Raw genomic sequence first — 27,450 nt, 5'->3', positions numbered from 1 at the left:
GCTTGGAAAAATGTTTCCTAGCCTTTTACACTGAGGTAGTATCTGTATTAGCAGCTGAGATGAGTTTCCTGTATGCTGCAAAATGCTAGAACCTGTTTGTGTATACAGGATGATAGTCTATGTCTTTTATTGGGGAACTGCTTATATTGATATTAAGAGATATTAAAGAAATTTGTTTATGTGCTTTTTTTCTCTTGGGTTTCTTGAAAGAAAATAGATTTCTGGCTTTTCCTAGGGCGTAGTTTCCCTCCTTGTGTTGGAATTTTCTATCTATGATCCTTTGTAGGGATGAACTTGTGGAGAGATATTGTGTTAATTTGGTTTTGTCCTAGAAAATTTAGGTTTCTCCATCTATGGTAATTGAGATTTTTGCTGGATATAGTAGCCTGGCATTTGTGTTCTGTTAGGGTCTGTATGACATCTGAACAGGATCCTCTAGCTTTCATAGTCTCTGTTAAGAAGTCTGTTGCAATTCTGATAGTTCTGCCTTTACTTGTTACTTGACCTGTTTTCCTTACTGCATTTCATATTATTTCTTTGTTTTGAACATTTGGTGTTTTGACTATTCTGTGTAGGAAAAACCTTCTTTTCTGTTCCAATCTATTTAGAGTTCTGTAGGCTTATTGTATGTTCATGGTCATGTCTTTCTTTTGGTTAGAAAAGTTTTCTTTTATAATTTTATGGAAGATATTTAGTGGTACTTTTATTTGAATGTATTCCCTGTCTCTTATACATATATTCCTTAGGTTAGGCCTTCTCATTGTGTCCTGGATATCCTGAAAGTTTGGGTTAGGAGCTTTTTGGTTTCTGCATTTTCTCTTACTGTTCCGTCAATGTTTTCTATGGTGTTTTTTGCCCCTAAAATTCTCTCATCCATCTTTTGTATTCTGTTGGTGATTCTTGCATATATGACTCCTGATCTGTTTCCTAGGTTTTTTATCTCCAGGGTTGTCTCCCTCTGCGATTTCTTTATTGTTGTTTTAGATTCTTGATGATTTTGTTCAATTTCTTCACCTTTTTGCTTGTATTTTCCTGTAATTTCTAAAGAATTTTTATGTTTTTTTTTAATGTTTCTGCTTTAAAAGCTTCTGCTTGTTTACCCGTGTTGTCTTGTATTTCTTTAAGGGAGTTATTCATGCAACATTCAAAGATTTTTATCATCATCATGAAGTATGATTTTTAAGTCCAAATCCTTTTTTCTGGTGTGTTGGGATATTTACTACTTTCTGTGCTGAAAAATTGGGTTCCAATATTGTCTTTTTTTTTTTTTTTTTTTTTTTTTTTTTGCTTAGGTCTTGTGCTTGCCTATTGCTATCTTGTTATGTTTGATGCTAGTTGGAGTTTTCGTCTCTAACTGGAGCTTGCCTCTTCTGTGATCCTGTGGGCCTGTGGGTTTAGAAGTGAGAGTGCTTCTAGGTTTTCACCCTTCTGGGTCCAGGCTGTCAGATCCAGTGTCAGTGGGCTCTAGCTCTGGGTACAGATGGAAGCCTGAAGGGTCATGTTCTAGGCAGTACTATGACAACTCCACCCTGAGAGTTCCTGGTGTTCTCTCCCTGGATAGTCAATGAAGAGAAATTTGGGTCACCCATGGGCTCAGGAGGCAAAATACTCTTGGGTGTGCAGCTCTCTGCAGGCAGGCTGTGAGTCTGATGGTGGTGGGATGGCTCTAAACCTAATTGTGAACATTATGTTTGAGGGATTTTGTTTTATTTAATTGGGTACACCTGTGCTCAGGGCTTATGACTTTTAAATTGTAATTCATTTCACACATTTGTTGTTGAATTAAAGAAAAGTAACTTCCTTTTATATTATGACTACATTTAGGTTGACCTTTACTCTTTCTGATATTTTGATGATGATACTTACTCGTTTTCTTTTAACATTTTCTTTAAATACTATCTCCCATCTTTTAATCCTCGTATGGATATTATATTTCAGAGTGAGATGTTTTTGTTGGGATAAAAAATTGATCCAATTTTTTAAACTATTATGATAGTAATCCTGATAGTCATCCTGAATGAGAAATGAAGTCTATTAATGTTCAGTGTAATTGATATTGGTAATATTTATTTGATAATATTAATTATTGTTACCTATTTGTTTGCTTTATACTATTGTAAAATTTTTAGAGTTTTTCTTAATGCTTGTTTCATGAAATATTGCTTTAGAATTAGTTTGTATTTTATATTCTCTGAGATGTATTTATTCTTCTCTTGATTCTGATGCATTTACTCCAATATTCTGTGAAGTGACTGTCCAGAGATCATAAATTCCTTTAACCCACTTTTATCACAGATTGTTTTCTTTCTATATCAATCACAACAGATAGGTTTTATGATCTAGTAGTCTGAGTTAGCAGCTGTGGTCTTAAAACATATCACTTCTTAAATTATATCATTCAAGCCCTCTGGCTTTCTGTTAAGATGTGAGCTGTTATTTTATTATTTTTCCTTTCTTTTACTGTGACTGTGTGTTTCTTTCTGCCAGTTTGATTTAAATATGTTTTCTCTATAATTTATTTTAAATATTTGATTTGATGTTGGGAATTTATTTGGTGACCTGTACACCTCTACCAGTGAGTTGAGCCTGTTCTCTGTAGAGTTACAAACTATTATTTCATTGACAATAGTATTTTTCAGAGGAAGAGTTGCAAAGAAATAACAGAGAAGACTGAGGACATTACTCCTGAACATATTCCACAATGTTTGGTTTCAAAATAAGATTAAGAAAACTTTGTATGAAATAACTTATATTGCTTTAAAAGTCACCCTCGTACAGTGGCTTACATCTGTAATCCCAGAACTAGGGAGGTAGAAGCAGGAAGCTTCAGGACCAACTAGTTCCATGAGACAAACCAGCAAAACAATAAAAACAAAGCAAAATAGCTATATTAAGCCATGTCAACTTCTGCAATTCCACAGAGTGTTTAGAGAACAGTTATCTAGCAGCATCTGAGTTCTTATTTGCAGACAAGCATGTCATACATACACCAGCAAAAAAAGATAGAAGCAATACATTATGTATGTGGTCAGTGTGCATGTGCCTTCACTTCTGTGGACATATGTGGAGTCCAAATATTAACATCTGGTGTCTTCCTTTTTGCCCTCTATCTCTAAATTGGAAAGTTTATTGTTTTAGTACCAAATAGGATGCAAGCAGTGTTATGACAAATGTCTTTTTCTTAGATGATCACCTTTTTTTGACTCTTTTTTATTAACATATATAATAAATAAATTAACATATATAATAAATAAAGTTGTTCAATTTAATAAAATTTTATTAAATTGAACAACTTTATTTAAAAAACAAAGATAAATGTACAGATTTTAAGCATTTTTGCATAAAAGTATATAAATACATTTTTGTCAGTACTTGAATCTTTTTAAAGGAATCACCTTTTTTATTTGAACCAGTTTCTCAATAAACTCAGAGTTTGCTAGTTTGCATAGATTGTAATAATGAGCTTCCAGAACCAGCCTAACTGACCTCACCAGTGTTAAGAGTATAGATGAATGTTGCTATTCTTGGCATAATATTTTTAGATTAAAAACAGTTTAAATAGTGTGTGTGTGTGTGTGTGTGTGTGTGTGTGTGTGTGTGTGTGTGTGTGTTTGTGTATGTGTGTATGAATCCATGTGTGTAAGCTTCTCTTTATGGACTGGAGGCCAGAGGTAAATATCAGTTTGTTTTCCATATTGCTATTCAGCTTAATTTTTGACTCTGAGCCTCTCACTGAATATTGCACTTGTTAGTTTTGCTAGACTGACTAGCTAGGAAGCACCTGAGACCTTTTTGTATCTACTCTCATATCAAGGTTACTGGTGTGTATCACTGTTCCTAACTTTGGCATCAAAATGAATGAATTCACTCTTCTGGGATTTTCTGGGCAGCAAAAAATCTTGGCACATTCTGTTCATATTAATTTTAATGTTTATGGGTAACATTTGGATGATCCCCCTCATCAATATTGATCCTTCCCTCCACACTCTCATGTGGTTTTTACTAGTCTTCGTTGATCTCTGATATACCTCAAGTAGTATTCCCAAGATGTTAAAAACTTCAGAGACAAGAGCATCCATTTTCTTCATAGGATGTATGTGGCAGCTTGTGGCTTGTGGTCCCATGCTAATTATGTTACCCAAAAACCTGTTTGAAGTATCCCAAACACAGGCTAAAGAAAGTCTGCTCCAGTTATCTCTGATTGAGAAATAGTGTCGCTGGTGGCCAATGGCTGAGCAAGAAGACAGAGGCTGTAGTTTTAGAATTCTAGGACAAAAGACAAAGAAGAAGAAGGTGGGAGTCAGTCATAACAAGGGTATGGGACAAACCTCATAGAGAAAGTCTACAAGGGTGAGATGGCCTAATATAGGTACAAAGGGAAGGCATCCCAAGGAAGCTGCCCAGAGAGTCAAAGATAATATAAGATTTAGAGTATTAATTTAGGAATATTGGGGAGGTTTGTATTAACTATGTAAAGTTCAGGAATGGCCAAATCATTGAACTAACTTAGGCATATTAAAAATAAGCCCTGTGTGTGTGTGTGTGTGTGTGTGTGTGTGTGTGTGTGTGTATCTTTCATTAATGAATTCACAGCACCTGGGCAGCTGTAGAGGAGACATGCACCTCAATAGCCCTACAAATGTATGTAATCATTGCTAGCCCATGGTACTTTTACAATCATCGAATTCTTTACCCTAGCTGCTGTGGCTGTGGACTGCTATATGACCATCTATATATAACCCATTGTACTATCACATAATCAAGTACCAGATTCTGCACATTCTGCTGCTTGTTGGTTCATATGCCATAAACTTCCTAAGTGCTTTTATAATTACAAGTTTTACATTCTCACTGAATTTCTGTAAATCCAATGGGATTAGTCACATTTTTTGGTGATGAATCTTCCAATCTTGCCCAATCATACTCCAGTGTTGACTTCAGTTGCCTGCTACTGACAGTCTTTGTGGGGTTCAATCTGATGAGTACCATATGTTGATTGTCCTATTTTCCTAAATACTTATCTTGGCTATACGAACAGTGAAACATGTGTTCATCACTGTGAAAGTTCACTAAGTAGTGCAGCCACAATCAAAACTTTGAGTATTTTCTTAAAGAAGCTCGAAATAAGCAACATAGGATTTGGCTGTATTACTTTTCAGAATATATCCAGAAGGCCCCATGACCTACTAAAATAATACTTGCTCCCTGCTGTTCACTGTTGCTATATTCACATTACTCTAGAGGTAAAAATAGGATAGATGTCTATCAACTAATGAATAAACGTGAAAAATGTGGTATACTTATGTAGTATACTACTAATGAGCTGTTAAGAAGAGGAAAATTATAAAATTCACAGGTAAAAGTAGTTAAGTAACCTAGACACATAAAAATAGACATTAACTGTTTTCTATAATTTGTAAACAGCAGCTATTAATCATGTGATATGTATGTTCTATTTGGAATAACTGTAGCTGTAAGATGATAGTAAGCATCTACAGAAAGGGGCTGTTGATGTAGTTGCATAGAACTCAGGGACATAGATTCTTAAAGGCAAGTATAGCACTAGAAACTTTAACTTGGGTTGGAGAATCAGAGAGCAGAGTAAAGGAAGAATAAATAATATTGACGACTTTTGAAGTGGTCATCTGAAAGCAAAATATATAAAAACCTATATAAGGTAGATAAATTGTAAGCATTCTATGAATATAATCAGTGCAACCATTAGGTACATTCAGTTACCAAATAAAAATTCTAGTACTAGCAATCTTTAATACTTTCTGGAAAGATGAGCCAGTGGGGTCTCTTAGACCCCCTTCCTCATTGCACCCCGTCCATATTGCTATTTGTTGTTCCTCAAAACTATAATCTAAGGTCTTACTCTTCACTCCATTTTCTGATCCTATTTGATAAGACTAAGAACTGGAAAATCAACAATGTAATGATTTGGAAACTGTATCAATGGTAGCTATCTTCCATAGTGCTGGATGATTTTATGTATACCACTTGAGGAAAGAAAGCAGTGGCCAGTGATACCAAGGTATGAGAATCATAAGGAATTGTAGAAAATTCCCACAAATTATATAGGTCCTTAGCTCTGGAGCAAATTCTTCTCTTGGCTTGAAATAGATTTTGTGATATTTGTTCATTTTAGTGTTATTAATTCTTTTTAATCTAATAGGACTTTTTCTTCTTGATATAACAGTATTAATTGTCAACTCAGAATTTATATTATATACCTAATAGGACTGTATCTGCATATTTTAGTATTTTCTTATTTATTATAGACTTGTTTCTTTCCACCTTTTTGGAAAAGATGGGGTAATTAATAATTAGAAAAATAAACTTTATTTTTATACATTCTCTCCGCTTGAGCACATTTCTGAAGAATGAAAATATAGCTTTGCCTTTAGTTTTAAAACGCCATCTTGGGCAGCTGTTCATTATTCCTTATTCATTATCTTTTTAGAAAGAAGAAAGGTTTGTCTTTGCACTGGAAAGCAGAAATTCATAGATCCTCCTGGTATTTGTAGATTAGTTATAATTTATTCAGTGCCCAAAGGATAACATAAGAGGATTACCTAGTGTAGGGTATGCACAGAAAGAGGCCTTCGGGCAGCTCTGCAGAAACCATGCAGATGAAACCAAAATTAGGCCAAAGTGGCACTTTTCTTTGCAAATGACAAAATAATTTTCAGCATTTTTTATCCTACTATTTTCTTCAATGTGATTTTCTATATCTTCAATCTCCAAATGCACAATAACAGTCTCATCAAACTCTATATAATATTACTGCTGTTATCTATTTTCTAAAATTACTTATATTTCTTAATATGTGAATTAGACATGTAATACTAACTGGATTCCTGTATTCTATTAATTAATATGATGTCATTTTAATATCATGTTCTCAATAGCTTTCCTTGACAAAACTAGTCAAGTATATCATAGTATATTGCCATCTAAGAAAAATAATACTTTGAGTATCCAAATACTGCTTAGCTAGTGTTGATATTTTAGGGGTTCTAATAAGCTATGGTCTTAGAAAGGGTATTTTAATAAAAATTAAACGATAACCAAATAATAATATTTTGAGACTATAACCTAAAAGGAAATTGTTTCTATTATATACAGTTCAAAACTTTTCTAGTAAGAGAAATCTTTTCCATCTTTTTTCTGAAAGTCAGTCACAGCATACTTATATTGATTAACATATAAAGACACAAATTTATTTAAAACACTTAAGTTTTTTACTTGAATTCTAAGATATCTATAGAATATTTTATTATACAACAAAGAAATATATCTTATTTTCAGCACCTCATGGTACCTTCTCCAAAACTGACCACATAATTGGTCACAAAACAGACCTAAAGAGATAAAAGAAGATTGAAATAATGTCATTCATCTTATCAGATCACCATGAACTAAGTCTAGTCTTCAATAACAACAAAAACAACAGTAAGCCCACATACACATGGAAGTGGAACAACTTTCTACTCATTGGTAATTTGGTCAAGGTTGAAATAAAGAAATTAATTAAATATGTTTTAGAACTTAATGAAGATGAAGCTACAAGATAACTTACCCAAACTTATGGGATACAATAAAAGCAATGCTAAGAGGAAAACCATCATTCTGAGTGCCTCCAAAAAGAAAGTGAATAAAGCATAAACTAACAGCTTGGCAGCACACTTAAAAGCTCTAGAAGAAGAAGAAGCAAATACACACAAGAGGAATAGATTGCAGGAAACAATCAAACTTAGGTTTGAAATCAACCAAGTAGAAACAAAAAGAACTATACAAAGAATCAACAAACCAGGAGCTGATTCTTTGAGAAAATGAACAAGACAGATAAACCCTTAGCCAGACTAACTAGAGACTTCAAAAAGAGTATCCAAATAACAAAGTCAGATTTGAAAAGGGAGACATAACAAGAGAAACTGAGAAATTAAAATAAAAAGCCTATACTCAACAAATCTGGAAATTTTGGATGAGATGTACAGTTTTCTAGACAGATACCAGGAACCAAATTTAAATCGGGATAAGATAAACCATCTAAATATTCCAATAACTCCTAAAGTAATAGAAGCAGTACATGCTTAAGTACTTCTTAGAAGAGAAAACAAAATTCTCATGGGAGGAAATACAGGGACAAAGAATGGAAAAGAGACAGAAGGAAAGGGCAGCAATGACTGCCCCACCTGAAAATCCATCCCATATACAATCACCAAACCCAAGCACTATTGCTGATGCCAAGAAGTGCTTGCTCAAAGGAACCTTATATGGATGTCTCCTGACTATGCCAGAGCCTTACTAATACAGATGAGGATGCCTGCAGCTAACCATTGGACTGAGCAAAGGGCAAAAATGAAAAAGTTAGAGAAAGAAATGAAGTAATTTCAAGAGGTTTGCAACCCCAAAGGAAGAACAAAAATTATCAACCAACCAGATTCTCCAGAGCTCCCAGGGACTAAACCACCAAGTAAAGTGTACTCATGGAGAGAACCCTGGCTACAGCTACATATGTATCAGAGGATGGCATTGTCTGTCATATATGTGCCATTAAAGTACCATTAGGGCTATCGTGCCTTTCTAGGGGGTGTCATGCTGGTAGGACTTTTGGTTACTTCCATATTTTTTTGAACATTGTGTGTGCTTTCTGGCACAAATGAAATTAGCCTTCAAGCAAAAGACTTTCATGTTAGTAAAATGTTAGGGATTTTAGAAATTTTGTCTGAAATCCAAGGGCATTTTCAACAATAGAGACTTAACCTTCCACCACTGGAATGCAACTCTCGTCAGGAACAGTAACCTGCAATGTTTTGGGGACAACTCTGACTAACAACTCAATACTGGGCTTCTCAGACCTAGTATTGGTGATTTTGTTGGATTGTGTTTGGTGCTTGGAAAGCTGTCAGTCCATATGGGAATTTTGTTTGACCTAAAATTTATATGTATTCATACACACTAACTTACACATACTGTATTTGTTTTAAAGTATTTAGAAATTTATGAATTCTTAGGACTTTTACAGACATCCTAAATGATATTTTAATCTCCCCTTCTGTATTTTTTCTCTCTCTTCTCCATAACATGAACCTCTTCATTTTTCTCCTTTCCCTATCAGATCATTGATGACTGTTTCTACCATTCTATTGTTCCTCAAACTTTCCCAACCAGAAATGGTAAATTTTTAATTTCCTAGTTTCTGCAGTTGGTTCAGGAAGGTTTGGAATAGAAACTACAGATGAGAGAGAACTTATGTCATTTGTCTTTCTGAAACTATGTGACCTTAATGTTGATCCCTTTTAATTTCATCTAGTTAGTAGACAATTTTATGATTTTTCAAAAGCTGATATTATTCTGCATTGTATAGATTGTTTTGGTTCCAATATACTATAAACAGGCCAGCACTAAAAATTGCCGAGAAAGCATTTGTGGACCAGCAGTCATGGACCAGTCCGTGCATACTCTTTATTGCGTGGCTCAGTCTCCCAGTAGTCCAGGTTAGTTGACTGTTGGTCTTTCTGTGGGGTTTCCATTCTCTTCATCTCCTTCAATACTTCCTCTAACTTGTCCACAGGGGTCTTCAACCTCAGTCCAATGCTTGGCTTTATCTTTTCCTATCTCAGTCAGCTGCTGTTAGGCCTCTAAGAGGACAGTCATGCTAGGCTCCTACCTGTAAGTACATGTCATCAGCAATAGAGTCAGTGCCTCCATTGTTTCTTTGTTTGTTTGGTTTTGGTTTTTTGGTTTTTGTTTTTGGTTTTTTTGGTTTTTTGTTTTGTTTTTTGTTTGTTTGTTTGTTTTGCTTTGACTTGCATTTTGTTTTACCCAGGAACAATTCTGGATTAAATTGAAGGTAGGATGGTGTTGCCATCTTTCCACTGGGGACCCTATGTCTCTACTTGAAGTGGTCTCTTTAAATTCTGTCTCTATTAGGGATAAGATAGGGAGTTTATAAAGGGGAACTGGGAGAGTGGATAATATTTGAAATGTAAATAAAATATATCTGATAAAAATGAAACTAAAAAAGATAAATAAAATTTAGACTTGAAAAAATTTAAAATGTGTGCTCAGAATATTTAAAAGTTTATGTCATTAACGGGCAGCCAAAATGAATCAAATTGAAAGACTTACTTACGTCAGAATAGAATTGAAAAAATAGCAGTTATACTGAGAGTATACCTAAATAGTCAATAATGTATCTAATATTGTCTAACTATACTTTCATACTAAATGAAGAAAATATAGAAAGTAGAATATTTCAAATGTGTGCATATATATATATATATATATATATATATATATATATATATATATATACACAATTTAATAAGTGAGAAACCACTTGAAAAAAAACATAGCACAGTTTTAGAAAGGTTATAAAAAAACAACAAAAAGAATGCATATAGAGCACATATGTATATCTTTGTTTATTTGTAAAACTGACCTTACCAAAATTCATATGTAGAAACATCAATATAATAATTAAATTAAGTATGAAACCTGTAAGGATCTATGTACTCCTGAAGGTTGAATATGCTCTGGAGAAATCCCAGATTGTAGATGTATGGGAGCTATGTGCTACTGAAGGCTGTATGTGCTCAAGAAACATCACAGAATGTGGATCCCTGGAAAATTTGGCTCTGCAGTCTCAGTCTCTTTTTCTTTACACACAGTTGGTGGTAATTAGGAGATCTCTTAAAAAATAAAGTATATGGATGCAGAAAATAAGCTTATTTTGTAATGGTACTTGGTTCATTGTAATCTCCATTGTGCATTAGTACTCCAGAAAAGAGAACAAATTCGATATGTTATTTTTTTTTTCTTTTTCTATAGAAACCAGTTGCAAAAGAAAAGGTAATGGTATGCTGAGGGAATTCTAACATATCTTCCTCTGTTTCTTAGAGGGTGGCCGCAGTACTTTCAAGATGTTGTGTGTTGTGCTGGTATGATATTACCTAGAATAGAATAGGATCTTGAGTTTTTACATTTTGTCTCATAGGTTCGATGTAATGTTGGGACCAAAAGACACATATGAGGAATCATGCTTCTCAAACCTGAAGTCATTTTTTGTTTGCTCAAATAACTTACTTCGGCGATATGACCAGGTGATGAATTCACACCAGACACTTAAGAAATTAGCATGAACTTAGTAAACTTCACAGAAGACCGGTTCAGAGCATAGTGTTCTGTTCTGAAATGAGTAGCAAATGTGTGCTGAGTTGCGTATACTGGCCTTTTTCAGTGAGCAGGAATAAAACATGTAGAATTAGTGAACTGCCGCTGGGGAAATAAAGAGTGTAAAGACTGAAGCTGAGACTTTTGGTTTCTATCTGAGTCAATGCTCTTCCCTGAGACCATGCAATGAATCTAGGTCAAGACCCAGAGACAGGCAACTGTTTCTGTTAATCAATGTAGGTCAAGCTCATAATATTTTGTTTTGAACTTGTGCCTCCCACTGGGAGAAAACACCAAGCTGACCAAAAGTCCTGTGGATATGGATTAAAGAATCATTATTTTAGATATTACAAGTATGTGCAACTTCTGCTTTGATTTTATACTTCCTTTATCTCCTTTCCTCTTAATTTTCTAGTACACTGCACATCTATGCTAATTTGGCACAGATGCTAGTGATAAGGTCAGAGCCTCTCACTTTGGTCTTTTCCTGATTGCTTATCACCTTTCCAGAATGCCGTTTCTGTTTACTCTGTACATCTGATCTCAAGTTGGCATTGCAGCCCCTTGGAAGGTTGGTATTCCTGCTTTTCTCATTTTTCAAGCAGCTGTTCAATATTTTCACATGACATAATGTAAATGTATTTCCTATTCATGAGGGAAAAAGCAAAAGCACACACTCTTAGACCATCTTTCATCACAGGTTTCTTTTATCCCGTGAACTGAACAATTTCTCTCATTTTTGCATTTATAATCTTGCATGCATAAAAATATTTTGATGAGAATTATAGAAATATTTATACTTTCATTTTAGAAAAATCATATTGTGCATCAGGATACATTCTCTCAAGCAATTTCAATATTTATAAGGAACCAAAGGATTCATTCCCTGGCTTCTCATTCATTGACACCTGCAAATAATCAGTGGTGATAATGAGGCAAATAAACAGGAATTGCTCTACATAAATTAATTTGGAAACATTATAGTATAAACTAGATTTTTGTACAAGCTATATTTTAAGTGTAACTATTCTGTCAGGAAAGTGTAACAAGATTTTGTGCTTTTAATGTAATTTTTGGTTTGTGCAGCTGATTAAGACAATGGAGTAGAAGTCAAATATTAAGACACTTTGGCTCCAGGTTTTGGCAGAGAGACACCCTTGTGATCCCAGAACAGAGAGCAACATTAGCTAGCATGCTCTCCTTTTGTCTTTGTAATTTGTAGCACTGCTCTGATGTGAACATTTAAATACCATACGGCAAGTTCATAAATATGTTGAATGTGTAGGCTACCACCTACCTGAGACTTAGGGAAATCAAAACGGACATGCATTTTTCTGGATGCTTAGACTTTGTTAGTTACTTATGAAAAGTGCTAGCAATTGCTCAAAATTTTCCTTTGGCTACCTGACAGAAGCAGCATTTTGACAATCAGGATGATTTGATACATAATACATAGTTAGAAAAAAGTATTTGAATTTTTATTGATCATTTTCTGCAAAGTTAAAATACCTAAGTCCACTGTTTTTTTTTTTTTTTTTTAAGATGTAGTATACTTTACTGTAATATATAGTAATACCTGACTATAGAGAAATTTAAACTGATTCACCAGAAACAAGAGATGCATACACATTTTCTGCTTGGCTCACACAAAAGCAAAGTCATTAAAATTAGAGTTATTTATTTATTTATTTATGTATTTATGCATACATATTGGCTGAAGCTAAGTAGGTCCCAGGCACTATTCTTTATTTTTTTTTTTTGAATAACATCATTTTAAAAAGCAAAGAACAAATTTTAAGCATTTTTGGATAAATATATACAAAAACATTCTTGTCAGTGCTTGGCCATTTTTTTTCCCCAAAGGTTTGATAGTGTGCACCAAGGTCTCACTAGCCACAATGAGCAAAAAGTACATGTAAAACAGGATGTAACATGGAACCAGTCAAAGTTTTCTTGGTGTGTAAGGATTGAGCACAATGGTTTTGTTTTTTTTTTTTTTTTTTTTTTTTTTCTTTTCTTTTCTGTAACTCCACACAGTCTGTTAGTTGTTACAGGGGTGTTCAGAGCTTTCTGGGGTTAGTATCCCATTATCAGTGACTGCATAGTCGGTCTGGTCTTTTGTGACTGGGTTATCTCACTCAGGATGATATTCTCTAGATGCAACTATTTTCTTAAAAATTTCATTAAGTCATTGTTTCTGATAGCTGAGTAGTACTCAAACATTGTGTAAATGGACCACAATGTTTGTATCCATTCATCTACTGAAAGACATGTGCATTCTTTCCAGCTTCTGGCTCTTGTAAATAGAGTTGCTATGAACATTGTGGTGTGTGCGTCTTTATTGTATATTGGAGTGTCTCTGGGATATATGTCCAGACGTAGAATAGCTGGATCTTCAGATAGTACTATGTCCAATTTTCTGAAGAATAGACAGACTGATTTCCAGAGTGGTTGTATCAGTTTACAACCCCACCATCAGTAGAGAAGTCTTCCTCTTGTAATAATGATGTACTGTCTTCAGTCTTCTGTTTCTAGAACATAATTTTACAAACAATACTTATTACAATTAACTAAAGGAAAAAGTCAATCTACATGTCTTGGCATCTCATTTTTCATGTCTGAATTAATGACTTTACTCTATGCTGTGACTAAATACATAACAAGGGCAACATAAATAAGGAAAGATTGTTTTTGCTCACATGGTAAGGGTCTGCTATATCATAGTGGGAAGGGCATGGTGCCTAAATCAGGACAGGACCAATCATACTCCATTTGTAGTTAGAAACAAGAAAGAGACAAATGCTGTTGCTTCCTCCACTCTTTCTCTTTCTGTTTATTCACCTTAGGATGCCTACACTATGGGATGATGTCACCCAGCATATAAATCACTTCCTCCATCAAATCTTCACAAAATGTTTTACAAACTCTCAGAGTTGCATTTCTTAGGTGATAGAAAACCAGTCAGGTTTACAATGAATATAATTAACTCAGCATCCTAGAAGAAAGATTTCCAGATAATTTTTTTAATATTTTGTTACTAATTTATTCTTTTCATCATTGCAGTTTTCAACAACTTAAATCATATACTGCATTTTTAGGTTTAAAAATTCCATCCTGGAATAAGTTTCTAATCTACATCATAAACTGTGAGCTTTTCAATGAAAAATTTCTCACTTCCAAATTCTCTCTCTCTCTCTCTCTCTCTCTCTCTCTCTCTCTCTCTCTCTCTCTCTCTCTCTCTCTTTCTCTCTCTCTCTCTCTGTCTCTCTGTCTGTCTGTATATATATATATATATATATATATATATATATATATATATATATATACATATACACAATTTTAACAGATTTATTTATCAGCTATATAAATATATAAAACAAATATATGTGTGTATTTATTTATCAGGATTCTACAAAAATTTGGTTTTATGTCAGTATCTCATTATATGGTCATTTAAAAAATATATATTTTCCATCAGATTGCATAGTAAGGATGAAATTTCCTCAACTTAAAACTTTACTAAATGTGAAAATTAAACTCAGAAAATAAATAATATTATCTCATGACTAGTCTATATCTTATGATTCTATCATAATTTTAATCCAGGGCTACCTATCTTTAATAAATATGTCAAATTTTTAAATATTCTTTTACTAATGTTTTGAAACTACATATATAAATATTGTACATTTTGATCATCTTTATTTCTCTATGATTTCTCTAACTTTTTCAAGAGCCATTTTTGAATCTCACCCCACATTTCATGTACTTTGACTACTTATAGGATCTTGAATTATTTATTGTCAACTGCACAAATAAACTTCCTGATGAAGTCTGAAAACTGCACTAATCTAAAAACATACATTCTTAGAAGGTACTTTTATATCATATGCACTTAGCAAATTAATTGTAGTTCATCTTTGAGGTCTCTATGCTTTTCTCCAAATGGGCCATTAAACAGATTTAAAACACCAGACAGGTGTTTACTCCATTGGAGTGAACCTTTATTCCAATCATAAAGTGGTAGTTACACCCATACTATTTGTGGCACTATTGCACCCTTGCAGATCTTGCCACACTGAAAATTATTGTAATTCATATGGTGTATAGCTACATAAGACTGGTCATGACATTATATGCCAGCACCTACATAGCACATTTTTAAACAGTGAAAGCTAGCCCATGGCTCCAGGTGCATATGCAGAAGAGGTTAGCATTTTCTGATATCAAATGGGAGGAGAAGCCTATTGTTGAGTGAAGGCTCCACTTCCCAGTGTAGGGGAATGCCAAGGTATTGAGGTGGGAGAGTGTGATTTGGAGAGGGAGCACCTTCAAGGAGGCAATGGGAGGGAAAAGGGGGATGAAATTGGGAGAAAGGGATAACATCTGAAACATAAATACAGAGAATATATAATAAAAAATAGAAAAAAAGAAAGCTAGCCAAGAGGACAGAAGCCTTCTCATCAGTAACTACTTGATTTTTCTATGTCCTGTAACATTAGTATGTGGTATCTTCAGCATTACAATCAAGATGATATGGTCAGTTCCAATAGCCAATAGCCTATACTGTTTGGGAGACTTCTGAAGCACATCTAACTAATAAATTGAAGGGACGTTAACCTCAATTGGCACTGACCAGTTTAATTTTTAACCTTTAGTTTTGTCAAGACGAATTATCTCCAGTAAAGGCTAACTCAACTGAACTCATACTATTGTATAAAAGTGTGTGGAAACATTATATGGATACAGATATACATGCACATACACATGTATATGAAATATATATAAGAGTATGTTTTCATATAGCTCTTTCAAAAATCTTTAGTGTTAATTATCCCTTCATCAAACCACTCTATATTGTACACTCAAATCTCTATTCCAACATCAGATGGAAAAAAAATAACAAAGCAAATAAAAAGTTAAAAAACTGTGTAGACTCAGATGAGATATAGTTCAAAATAAATTCTAAGAATATGAAACAAGGAATTCTTGATTATGCTTCTAAACCAATAAGCAAAATTACATAGAGGATATTTTGAGTCATGAAAAGTAAAAAGAGGAAAAAGGCACTTATGCTTTTTCATTAAGAAAATGGGAAGAGGTCCATTTTACAACTATTTAACAACAATAAAACAAAAAGACTAACAGCAAAATATTAAATTTTAAGTATGCTTGTTCATTATTTATATGAACTATCTTATTGTTTTAAGAAGTGACAGAGATTGAATAAATTGCAGGAACTGAGCAAACATTACTGAAATGCTTCCATACTTCTGAGCCTTGGTATTGCTGAGGAACATCAGGAATGCTTAAACTTTAGTGGGCCAAAAAAAAAAAAGTGACTAAAGTAAATTTTCAAGTGTTTATTCTCTGTACTGCTTTTAACTCTTCCGAAGATTTCTGAAGATGATCATTAAAACTATCTGAGTTGCACTGATAGTGAGACAAGAAACAGTAAATAATTGCAGATTGTTATCAACAGAACTATAGGAGAATCTCTTCTGTGATGACCAGGCCAGTATCATGTAGATAACTAAATAGATAATGGGAAGAGATAGATTGAGTTTGTGTTCTCTGATTGTATCAGAAGTACATTATGGGGCAGTGTTCATGTATAATTTGTCCAACTTGATGTGTATGTAATACCAAGCAGAAGACCTCAAACACATTATGCCCTGAATCAATTCTATGAATTGAATAAACCATGAACAAATTTCATTGTATATTCTTTTAAGTATATTCTCTTATTAATTGTATGGAGAAATTTTAACACATTATTGAAGTAAGTACTTTTCTTAAACTAAAAGTAAACATGAAGATGAAAAATAAAACTGATGACCATGGTCTACATAGCAGGTATATCATAAACCACCTTCACAGACAATATATAAACCTTGTCCATTATATTCTTTATCCTTTTTTGAGAGGTAATATATACATACATAGATACACACATACATACATACATGTATATACACACACATATATATTTAGATACATACATATATACATATATATTAAAGAATACGCATCTTTTAAAAATCTTATTGGCTATTTTCTTTATTTACATTTTAAACCCTTCTCCCAACTCCCCTCCCTCTTCCCCCTCAACTTGTTCCCATGAAGGTGTTCTATCTCCCAATAACCCTATCAGCCTCAGTATTTTGGCTGATGATGATGTTGTCCTACCCATGTGGGTGCAAATCTTTCAGCTATTTCAGTCCTTTTTCTAGCTTTTTTATTGTGGTCCCTGGGTTCAGACTGATGTTTAGCTGAAAGCATCCTCAACAGTATTTAAATGAATCTGGGAGAACCTATGAGGAGATGTCCATGTCTGGTTCCTACCAGTAAACCTTTCCTGACATCAGCAATAGTGCTTGGGTTTGGTGGCTGCATAGGTGTTGGTTCCCCTGGTGAGGCAGTCTCTGTAGATCTTTTCTTCACTCCCTGCTCCTCTATTTGGCCTTGTATTTCCTCCCCTGTTGTGTTCACCTTTCTTAGAAGGTCTGAGGCATCTACATTCTAGTCTTCCTTCTTTTTGTGCTTCATAAGTTCTGTGGAGGGTTTCTTTGGTATCCCGAGCTCCTTTTTTGGGAGGGGAGGGGGGTTAGTATCCTCTTACATGTGACTACATACCATGAGTTTGCTTTTGTGACTGGGTTACCTCACTCAGGATGATAATTTTATGTTCCATCCCTTTGCCTAGGAATTTCATGAACTAGTTGTTTATAATAGCTGAGTAGTAATCTATTGTGCGTATGTACCACAATTTATGAATCTATTCTTCTTTTGAAGGACATCTGGGTTCTTTCCATGTTTGAGCTATTATAAATAAGAATGAAATGAACATTGTTGAGCATGTGTCACTGTTAGATATTGGAGATACTTCTGTGTATATGCCCATGAGTGGTATAGCTGGGTTCTCAGGTAGCACTATGTCCAATATTCTGAGGAACCACCAGACTGATTTCCAGAGTGGTTGCCCCAGATTACAATCCCACCAACAGTGGAGGAGTGTTTCTATTTCTTCACATCCTCACCAGGATCTGCTGTTATCTGAGATTTTGATATTAGACATTCTGACTGGTGTGAGGTGGAATCTTGGGATTGTTTTTATTTGAATTTCCCTAATGAGTAGGAATGTTGATCATTTCCTTACATGTATTTCATCCATTCAATATTCCTCCATTGAGAAGTCGGTGTAGATCTGTACCCCATTTTTTATATGATTCTTTCATTTTTTTAGCGTATAGCTTCTTGAGTTCCTTGTATATATTGAATACTAGCCATCTACCAGATATGGAATTGGTAAAGATCGTTTCCCAATCTGTCAGTAACCTTTGGGTCTTTTTGACAATGTTCTTGGCCTTATAGAAGCTTTGCAATTTCATGAGGTCCCAATTGTTGATTCTTGATTTTAGAGCATAAGCCATTGGTGTTATGTTCAGGAAATATTTCCCAATACAATAGGCCAATGTATTCTAAGCTTTTATAACTTTCTGTTCCATTAGTTTCAGTGTACCTGGTTTTATGTGGAGGTCTTTGATTCCATTGGACCTGAGCTTTGTACAAGAGATAAGCAAGGATCATTTTGCATTTTTCTGCATGCTGACTGCCAGTTGAACCAACACCATTTGTCATATTTTAAACTGAATGTTTTTAGTTGCTTTTTCAAAGATCAAGTGACCACAAGTTTGTGGGAGCATTTCTGGGTCTTCAATTCCATTTCATTGTTCAACCTGCTTGTCTCTCTACCAATACCATGCAGTTTTATCACAGTTGTTCTGTAATACAGTTTGAGGTCAGGAATGATGATTCCTCCATAAGTTTTTTTTTTCTGTTTTATTGTTGAAAATGGTTTATGCTATCCAGCATTTTTTATTATACCAAGTGAATTTGCAAATTGCCCTTTATAACTCTATGAAGAATTGAATTGCTATTTGGATGAGGGTTGCATTAAATTTGTAGATTGATTTAGGCAAGATGGCCATTTTTTACTGATGATCCTTCCAATCCATGAGCATGAAAAATCTTTCTATCTTCTGAGGTCTTCTTAAATTTCCTTCTTCAGAGGTTCAAAGTTATTTTTGTACATTCCTTTACTGGCTTGGTTATGGTCACACCAAGATATTTTATATTCTTTGTGTCTATTGTGAAGGGTGTCAACTCTCTAATTTCTTTCTCAGTCTGTTTGTCCTTTTAGGAGAGAAATCTAATGAATTGCTTGAATTAATTTTATATTGGCCCACTTTGCTGAAGGTGTTTATGAGCTGTAGAAGTTCCCTGGTAAAATTTTTAGGGACAGTTAAGTATACTATCATATCATCTGCAAGTAGTTATTTTGTCTTCTTACTTTCCAGTTTGTATCCCTTTGATCTCTTTTTGTTGTATTATTGCTCTGGCTAGTACTTCAAGTACTATATTGAATAGGGAGGTAGAGAGTGGACAGCCTTGTCTAGGTCCCTGATTTTAATGGGATTGCTTCAAGTTTCTCACCATTTATTTGATGCTTGCTACTGGTTTGCTTTGTAATGCTTTTATTATGCTTAAGTATGAGCCTTGAATACCTAACCTTTAAAAGACTTTTGACATGAAGGGGTGTTGAATTTTTTCAAATGCTTTCTCGGCACTGAGAGATAGTCATGTAATTTATTTCATTGAATTTGTTTTTGTAGTGTATGTCATTGATAGATTTTTGTATATTGAAACATCCTTGCATCCTTGGGATGAAGCAGTCCACCTGATCATGATGAATGATTATTTTGATGTACTCTTGGATTTGGTTTGCAAGAATTTTGTTGAGAATGTATACATCAATGTTCATGAGGAAAATTGGGCCAGAATCATTTTTGTAGGCACTCAGTGCTATAAGTTTTCCTCTTAGCACTGCTTTCATATATCCCATAACTTAGGGTATGTTGTGCCTTCATTTTCCTTAAATTGTAAGAAGTCTTTGATTTCTTTCTTTATTTCTTCCTTGACCAAGCTGTCATTAAGTAGAGCATTGGTTAGGTTTCATGTGTATGTGGGATTTTTGTTGTTGTTGTTGTTATTTAAAACCAGCCTTAGTTAATGATTTAATAGAATGCATGGAATTCTTTCAATCTTTTGGTATCTCTTGAGGCCTGTTTTGTGACAAACTATATGTTCAACTTTGGAGAAGGTGTCATGAAGTGCTGAGTAGAAGATATATTCTTTTGTTTAGAATAAAATATTATATAAATTTCAATTAAATCTATTTGTTTCATAATTTTTGTTAATTTCAATGTGTCTCTCTTCAGTTTCGGCATCCATGATTTCTCGATTGATGACAGTGGGGTTTGACCTATGATTTTTTGTGGTGGAATATATGCTCTGGACATTAGTAGAGTTTCTTTTATGAATGTGTGTTCTCTTGTATTTGGAACATAGATGTCCAAGATTGAGAGTTTCTCTTGATATTTTTTTTTTGATGAGTAAAAATTTTCCTTTCTTGTCTTTTTTTATGACTTCAGGTTGAAAATAAGTTTTATTCGATATCAGGATGGACACTCCAGCTTGATTTTTGGGACCATTTCCTTTGAAAGTTTTTTTTTTTCCCAATTTTACTCTGAGGTACTGCTTGTCTTTGTTGCTGAGATGAGTTTCTAATATGCAGTAAAATTCTGAATACTGTTTGAATATTCAGTGTGATAGTCTATGTCTTTTTTATTGGCAAATTAATTCCACTGATGTTAAGGGATATTTAGGAATAATGATTGTTGTTCCCTGCTATTTTTGTTGTTACAGTTAGAGTTATGTTTGTGTGCTTTCCTTCTTTGGGATTTGTTGCAAGACAATTAGTTCTTGATTTTCCTAGTGTGAATTTTCCCTATTTGTGGCAGTGTCTTTCATTTATTATCCTTTGTAGGGCTTGATTTGTGGACAGATATTGTGTAAATTTGTTTTTGTCATGGAACAACTTGATTTCTCTTAGTTTAGAATTTTGCTGGGCATTGTAACTTGGGCTGGAACTAATTTTCTCATAGGGTGTATATGATGTCAGTACAGGATCGTTCAGCCTTCACAGTCTTTGTTGAAAAGTTTGCTGTAATTCAGATTGGTCTGCCTTTGTATGTTACCTCTCCTTTTTCTTTTACTGCTTTTAGTATCCTTTCTTTGATATTAGCATTTGTTGTTTCGATTATTATGTGTTAGAAAGAATTTTTTTTCTTGTCCAGTCTATTTGTGGTTCTGTAGGCATCTTGGGTATAGATGGTCATCTTAATTTTAAGTTAGAGAAGTTTTCTTCTATAATTTTGCTCAAAATATTTACTGGGTCTTTCAGTTGATATTCTTCACCATCTTCCATACATATTATCCTTAGTTTTGGTCTTCTCATTGTGTCCTGAATTTCCTGGATGCTTTGGCTTAGAATTTTTTGAGTTTTGCATTTTCTCTGACTTTTGTGTCAATGATTTAAGTTATCTTCTGCTCCCAAGATTCTCTCTCCCACCTCTTGTGTTCTGTTGGTGATACTTAGATTGCTTTTTGATGTTTTTTCTAGATTTTCCAATTACAGGCTTCTCTCCTTTTTTCCATTATTATTTCTGTTTCAGTTTTTAGTTCATTAACTTGGTTGTTTGTGATTTCCTTCAGCTCTTTATGTAATTTTTTGTTTCCTCTTTAAAGCCTTCAACTTGTTTTTGTGTATTCTCCTGCTATTCCTGTACTTATTCAAGTGTGTTGTTTATGTGCTTCTCAAAAATCTCCAACATCATCGTGAAGTTTTAAGTCTAAATCTTGATTTTTTCTGGTGAGTTGTAATATCCACTATTTATGGTGGTGGATTCTGAGGTTGCCAGGTTGTCTTGGTTTCTGTTTCTTTGATTCTTGCTCTTTTCTCTTGCCATCTTGATATAGGTGATCTTGTCTCTTACTGGACCTTGTCTCTCTTGTGGGGCTTTGGGCCCCTGGTCTCCAGAAGAAGATTGTTTCTGGTTGTTCCTCTCTACGGTAGGTTTTGAATTTCAATGGCATAACTCTGTCCTGATGTACCTGGACCAGGCCTGTCCTTTGGTCAAAACTGTGCAATCCCAGGCAGTTTCTCTGCTTGAACTGTGAGAGTTCTGTGCAGCTTCTCCTGGGTAGAAAAAGTTGACTCACCCTTCTTCTTAGAATAGAAAGTATGCCTTCAGCTCTTCTGAGCTCCCAAGGACCTGTGCATGGGCAATTCACCTATCCTCATGAAACTGAATACACATGTTTTATTACAATTTACAATTTAAAATATTACAATTTAAAAGTTCAGAGACACAAGAATAGAACACACACACCCACACACATATATATTCTTAAATGTAAAGGTCATTAAACTTTTCACAAAAATATAAGTATTTTCATTCTTAAGTATGAAAAGTAGTATTTGATACATAAGTTATAGTAAATATATTTAGCTACCATGATAATCAAACATGCTCATGTGAGACAAGGCAATGTTTCGTTCTTACATGACATGTTTACAGTTATATCTATAAGCATCCCTTCTTTATTATTAAAATTAAAAAATTGTGAGATGAAAAATAACATTTTAAATCTTAGTTCTCATTTTTAATTAAACAACTTTATTTTAAAAACAGAGATTTTAAAAGCATGTTTGCATAAAACTATATGAATATATTTTTGACAGTACTGATTTTTTAAAGGTTTGATATTTCTTATTTTTAATATAAAATAATGAAAAATATATGTAGGGATATGTTAGCTAAAATCATGACTACAGATCAGAATTTAATAGGAGTTCATAGTTGGTTCCTAGTCTAAATATTAAAGTCCTATGTCATACCAAATTTATGTCTCCCTGGTAATGAACCCTTACAGCTGACGACATTTAGAGATTTTTTTTAAGTCAAATGTTCTCTTCTCTTTATTTGTCTCTGTGTTTGTCTCTCCCTCTTCCTCCCTCTCTCTTTCTTCTTCTCCCTCTTGCCATCTTTCTCTCTAATAAAAGCTATTTTAAAATAAAAAAAAAACAATGGAAAGATTTAATAAACCTCACACTGAAGCTGGAGTATTGGTTTCTTCATGTGACATATTTTCTTCTTACATTAATTTTTCTACATTCTATGCAATCAGAATTTCTTAATATTATAATTTGTGATATAAAGAAAATTAGTCCTTGCTACCATAGTCTCTTTAATATATTAAGTTTCTTGTCTCTGATGTTTATGTGCATGGAGTTACACCAGGTGGATTATAAAAAAATCTCACTATAATCAAAGACATTGAAAATAATCAATAGTTTAAAAGTAATTGTTCATAGGCAGTTACTGGTGATCTGTCAGTGAATCTAGACACAATGGCATGGGGTGACAATCCCTCACACCACTTCAGTTTACTACCTTTGGAGAATAATTAGCCTAGACAGATCTGGGCTCACAAAGAGAAACTGGCTTCTTCCTAAATTTAAGCGACAGATATGTGTGGGAAGGCAAAATCATTTTCAATTTTGAAAGGAGCACACAGGATATTATGGACTCCAAAGAACTGAAAATAGTCCTCTCCAAATAAGCAATAATGTTCTGATTGATTAGTACACATGTATGAAACTGCTCAGCTTCACTGAGGAATCTCACAAAAGGATTAAAGGTATAAAACCTGTGCATCAATAGTAACTAGGTCTTAAGCATGTGTCAGAATCAACAAATCATGGTCAAACTCTTTATTAGCACTATATTGATTTTTGTTTCCAAAGTAATTAAGCTTTCAGTTGTATAAAGGCAACTATGAAACCACTAATTTTAAAAGTTTAAGATGAAATATGTGGTTGATAAATTGGAGTAGGTTATATAAGATAGCAGAAATATTGGTGAATTTGAAGCCAAAGAAATATAAACTAATCAGATTGAAATAGGAAATATTGAGCTTTAAACAGCAACATTTTGTTCTACTAATGAAGTCAAATCAACACATGAAGAAACCACATCCTTAGCTATATTATATTTAACTATAACAAATTGAGCTTACCCCTAGAATCTGTCAGAGTTAGAGTCTTGTGTACATTATTCATTCATAGACTAATTCAGCTACTTGTTTTTCTTATATTTTACTGGCCTGAATACATCAGTATCCTTAATAAGGGTTTTGGGATACTGACGTCCAGAAATGATATCTATTTTAATTCTAGTTCTAATTCTAATTCTAGTTCTAGTTCTAATTATCTATATAAATTCATTATTTAATATCACAAATAGTTTAGAAATGAAATTTTCTGACAGATAAATTTTTCTCCAAAACGTGAATGCATTCTTTAACTTAAATAATGCATTAGTAACCTTCTTGTTCCTCAGACAGCATAATGCTTTTCTGTGAAAATATCTTCAAACAGTTTAATATTAAAGTAAATAATAAAATAATTTAGGTGAGAGTCCTTAATCTAATGTAATGAACTCTCAACTAAATAGAAATTAATTGCAGAAAGAGTAGAGAAGACACTACCTTTGTTTCTCCTTCCTCCTTTTTACTTCCCTCAGCACCCCCGCCTTTACTCAGTTCCGTTAGTGAAACTGGACACAAGCTATTCCCATTTTTAATTCTCAGACATATTGATACAGGTTAGAGTATTGGGCCTGCAATGTTCAAAACTCACAGTTCCTCTTCTCTTAATCAGGCACCTTTACTCATACTTAACTGATCACATTAATTTGTTCCTCTTTATCTTTCAGAAGAGATATTGAATGATATTCATTCTCCAAAATTACAAGAGACAAAATACAACCCAAAATACCTCTTAAGTATCCACATATATATCAATCCATACTTGTTTTTAAAAATAATTTCTATGAACTAAATAACAGTTGATAAATATAACAATATTTGAGCTTGGATTTTCAACAAAGTTATATATTTAAAAATGCATTGTTGAGCAGTTCCCAAAGGTTTAAAGACTGGTGATAAGGAGATCTGGGCAGCCAGTGAGCAGAGAGATCTCTGCAGAGTGCACACAGAAAGCGCGCCCCTGCCCTGCCTGATCCAGGGACCAGGAAAACAGCAATGGAACCTCTATTCCCACCAGCGAATTTGGGGCACAGAACAGGGATCGGCCCATCTGCAACATGGACCAGCAATTCCCAAAGTTTTAAATACTGGTGAAGAGGGGATCAGCGCATCCAGGGAGCAGAGAGATCTCAGCCGAGTGTGCATGGAAAGTACGCCTCTGCCCAGCCTGATCCAGGGACCAGGAACACAGCATGGGGAAATCCTTTCCCACACGGCAGCTTTGGGGCACAGAACAGGGACTGGCTCAACCGACACCTGGACCAGCAGTTCCCAAAGGTTTAAAGACTGGTGAGAAGGAGATCTGGGCAGCCAGGGAGCAGAGAGATCTCTGCCAAGTGCCCATAGAAACAGCGCCTATGCCCTGCCTGACCCAGGGACCAGGAACCCAGCACTGGGACCTCTGTTCCCACCTGGTGGTTTGGGGCGCAGAACAGGGCTCAGAACATCCGCCACCTGGACCAGTGGAGGTCCAGGGACACAGACCAGATACAAGGGAAAGACAAGAACATATCACTGACAACAAGATGGCAAGAGGAAAGCAAAAGAGTATATCCCAAGGAAACCAAGACTACCTGGCAACGCCAGTACCCAGCTCTCCCTTAACAGCAAACATTGGAATGCCATACACTCCAGAAAAAGAAGACACAAGACCTAAAATCATACATCAAGATGCTGATAGAGATCCTTAAACAATAATGGGAAGAAAAGCAAAAAGAATCAGAAGCTTTTAAAGAAGAAACAAGAAAAACACCCAAAGAACTCAAACAACTAGAGGAAAACTGAAGCAAAGAGATGAAGAAATGGAAGAGGAAATTTAAAACAGAAATCGACACAATAAAAAAAACACTAAAACAGATAACCCTAGAGGTAGAACACTTAAAAAAGAAATCAGGAGTCACAGAAGCAAGCATTTCAAATAGACTAAAAGAGATGGAAGAGAGAATCTCAGGGGCAGAAGTCAACATTGTAAACATAGACAAAACAGCAAGAGAAGATGCAAAAAACAAAAAGCTCCTAACCTAAAATGTCAAGGAGATCCAGGACACAATGAGAAGACCTAACCTAAGGATAATAAGAATAGAAGAGGGAGAAGAATATCAACTAAGAGGCATAGTAAATATCTTCAACAAAATTGTAAAAGAAAACTTCCCTACCCTTAAGAATTAGATGACCACGAGCATAAAAGAAGTCTTCAGAACTCCAAATAGGTTGGAGCAGAAAAGAAATTCCTTCCGACATATAATAGTGAAAACAACAAGGGCCCAAAGCAAAGACAGAATACTAAAGCAGTAAGAAAAAAGGTCAGGTAACATATAAAGGCAGCCCAATCAGAATCTCACCCGAGTTCTCAACAGAGACTATGAAAGCTAGAAGAGCCTGGAGAGACATCATGCACACCCTAAGAGAGAACAAGTGCCAGCCCAAGCTGCTATACCCAACAAAACTATCAATCACCATAGATGGAGAGATGAAGATATTTCAAGACACATCTAAATTTACACAATATCTGACCACAAACCCAGCACTACAACGAATTATAGGTGGAAACCCAATACAATGAGGGGAAGTACATCCTAGTAAAAACAAGAAAACTCCTAAGCAAAAAAACCAAAAGAAGAAAAAGACACAGTCACAACTTAACCTACAAAAGCAATAGTAGCAGGAAATAGAAACCACTATTAATTGATACCTATTAACATAAATGGACTCAACACCACAAGAAAGAGACATAGGCTATCAGACTGGATACATAAACAAAATCCAACATTTTGTTACATACAGGAAACTCATCTCAGAGACAAAGACAGACACTATCTCAGAGTAAAAGTGTGGCAAAAAAAAAAAAAAAAAAAAAAAAAAAAAAAAACAAACTTCCAAGCAAACAGCCCCAAGAGGCAATCTGGAGTGGCTATTCTAAATTGGATAAAGTAAATTTCCAACCAAATGTTATCAAAAAAGATAAGGAAAGACACTTTTTACTCATTACCGGGGAAATCTGTAAGGAGGAACTCTCAATTCTTAACAAATATGCTCTAAATACAAAAGCACCCACATTCATAAAAAAAATCCTACTAAACCTTAATAAAATATATTTCACCCCATACAATAATAGTGGGAGACTTTAATATCCCACTCTCTCCAATAGACAGATCATGGAAAGAGAAACTGAAAAAGGACACTATAAAACTAGCAGAGACTATGAAGCAATTGGAATTAATAGATATCTACAAAACATATCAACCTAAAGTA

This window comes from Micromys minutus (genome assembly GCF_963924665.1).
Source record: "Micromys minutus genome assembly, chromosome: 1".
NCBI classification, from domain to species: domain Eukaryota; kingdom Metazoa; phylum Chordata; class Mammalia; order Rodentia; family Muridae; genus Micromys; species Micromys minutus.
The sequence above is the reverse complement of the archived record's forward strand: the minus strand, read 5'-3'. Positions refer to the sequence as shown.